This window comes from Ailuropoda melanoleuca, chromosome 8 (assembly GCF_002007445.2).
Source record: "Ailuropoda melanoleuca isolate Jingjing chromosome 8, ASM200744v2, whole genome shotgun sequence".
NCBI lineage: Eukaryota > Metazoa > Chordata > Mammalia > Carnivora > Ursidae > Ailuropoda > Ailuropoda melanoleuca.
The window spans coordinates 64,422,089-64,424,828 of record NC_048225.1 but is presented as its reverse complement, the minus strand read 5'-3'; the positions used below and the strand labels follow the sequence as shown (position 1 = coordinate 64,424,828).

Sequence of the window (2,740 nt, the reverse complement as noted above, 5' to 3'; positions counted from 1 at the left end):
TTCTTTAAAAAAAAAACAAAACTCCTAGACGGAAAAATGAAAACATAAAGAGGTCAACACAAACGGTAGTCAGAATGTCTTGGTCTTCTTAGCAGTAACACTGATACCATAAGATAGGGACACAAGGCTTTCAAAAGCTGGAGGGACATTATCTCCAAGAGAATTCCAAAATGAAGTACGAGGGCAAATCAACACATGAGGAAAAAAACAAAACAAAACAGAAAAAACAACAACAACACATGCAAGGGCTAAATAAGCATTTTCACTTCTCGTGTACCCTTTCTTGAGATGTAACTAGCAGATGTGCTCCAGCAAAACAAGGGCGTAAATGACGAAGGGGAAGACATGGTGACCAGGAGCAGGGGATCTAATACAGAGGAGCGGCAGCAGGATGACAAATGTGTAGCAGGCTAGGAGAGCAACCTGTCTACACAGGGCGCTGGGAGGCAGGTCTCCAGGGAAAAGAAGGAATTAATACGTTAACTGATAGAATTAAGCTTTTGGAAAATAATATGAATAGACACTCATCAGATCTGATGGCGTATTTGGGGGAAAAACTAAAGAAAGGAACATGGGAAAATAAGCAAAGGGTAAAATGGAATAATTACAAGAAAAACAGAAAGTTGTTCAGGAAAGAAAATGTAGTCATGGTGCACTGCTCGGCTCTGCGCTGAGCAGTAATACGTAGCCATGACTGTGTAAACTACTGACTTAACAGAAAGCTACTATGACCAAATTGGGAGGTGCAGTGGGAGCGGTAGAGGTATCTAGCCTTCATCTCCTAGAAAATCAATAGAGAATGCCCAAAATTGACAAAGCTGGAAATACGGATTATAAGTCTGTCATTTACACAGACAGAAATAAATGCTAAGAGGCTTGGAAGGTAGAATAAGAAAAATGAGTGATGGGGGATTGTTCTATTTTATTCTAAGCCTCGATCATTTTATTTTTTTAAGAACCATGTGCAGGGATAAAAGTAAAAATTAACTTGGGGGCACCTGGTGGCTCAGTCAGTTAATCATCTGCCTTTGGCTCAGGTCATGATCCTGGGGTCCTGGGATCGAGCCCTGCGTTAGGCTCCCCACCCTTGTGCTCTCTCTTGCTATCCCTCTCTCTCAAAAAACTTAATAAAATCTTTAAAAATAAAGAAAAATAAAAATTAACTTAAAAATATTGTTTTCTGAGGTCCCTGGATGCTCCAGATTCATTGCTTTTCCCTGTAGGTTCTAAAGCATGGCTTGTGCTCTTGCAAATTCCGGGCTCGGATCAATTCCCATAAACTGCTAATCCCTTTCTCTCCTCAACTCAAGCTTTTCCTTCACTCTTATTCACCACCAGGCTCCTGCCCTACCCACCACCGGGCTCCTGCCCTACCCAATCTGCTATCTGCTTACCAATAAATTCCTTTACCAGACACCCATCGAGAGCTTACTGATTGCATCAGATCCTGCCTGCATTTCATGACAATTAGATTCTCAAAAGGGCAGAGCGCCCACTACTCATTACTGCAAGATGAACAGATTACAAATCCACTGGGACATTAAGACGTGGGGGTGGGGATGCCAAATAGGTATTTTACAAAAGGCTCCAGACAAAGAGACTTTTGTAAGAATATTAATTATATAGAATAGTTTCAACTCTGCGTCTTCTCATCATTTTTATAGTCAAGTATATTTACCAGTCATCTGTCAGCATATGGAGCTACCAACGAACCAACCAAGAAATAAAATGCAAGCAGAATCCCCAGTTTCTAGAAACTTGCCCACATACCATACACAAGATAATTTGCAAAGGTATCTGTTGGGGATATCAGGAATGACAACATAATACATAATATGTCCTATGTGCTGAGTTACTACTAATAGAAAAGAATCTTAGATTTTGTATAGATTTTACATTTATAAAGAATGCAAAGAGGAGAGATGAAATTTGTTGGATTTTAAAGCATTTTCCCCGTGGCCACAGGAAGGAGGAAGGATAAATTATTACTCACCGATCCCCAAAGTTCTTCTAAATGATTTCACACTGACTCTCCACACCACTTTCTCCCAGGTGTCCCTGGTTCCCTGACTGTACCCTACTCTCAGGGCTTCCGGAGCAATGATCAAGGATACAATTGTGTGAAGATCAGAGGTCAACAGACGGAAGTAAAGAACCTGACAAGCACACAAACTTCCAAGGCAGGAAAGGCTCTCTTGGGCCCTCTATGGGTCTGCACTGAACACTGCATCTTTTCTATGCCGCCTCGACTATGAAAATAATTTGGTTCCCATTTTGAACAGATGCGGGGAGGAGCTCTTATTTAAACCTGGTGTTTTTTTTTTTTTTAAAGATTTTATTTATTTATTCGACAGAGATAGAGACAGCCAGCGAGAGAGGGAACAAGCAGGGGGAATGGGAGAGGAAGAAGCAGGCTCACAGCGGAGGAGCCTGATGTGGGGCTCGATCCCATAACGCCGGGATCACACCCTGAGCCGAAGGCAGACGCTTAACTGCTGTGCCACCCAGGCGCCCCTAAACCTGGTGTTTTAATCAATTATTTGAAGCATCAGCTGGGTCTGTGAGGTGTTTAAGACAACAGCAGTTTCAGCCCTTCTCTCCATTTTACCCCCACCCCCCATTCTCCTGAAAGAGTAAAAACCAGGTTTAACCCTTCTAGTGGATTCTTTTTATATTTGTGTATTTACGTTTGTTTCTTTTTTTCCCACTCACATCTCAGGCACTGAGATGGCTGAAGACA

General features: G+C 42.0%; 1 protein-coding gene across 1 annotated transcript in view; it reads right to left on the bottom strand.

Moving 5' to 3' along the window:
- Window positions 1-2,131, bottom strand: part of EPHX1 (epoxide hydrolase 1) — a 40,141-nt gene extending 38,010 nt beyond the window's left edge. The window contains exon 1 of the mRNA XM_034666600.1: window positions 1,994-2,131. The gene's annotated coding sequence lies outside the window, so the exon portion shown is untranslated. The remainder of the gene's footprint in view (window positions 1-1,993) is intronic.
- Window positions 2,132-2,740: the final 609 nt, after the last annotated feature.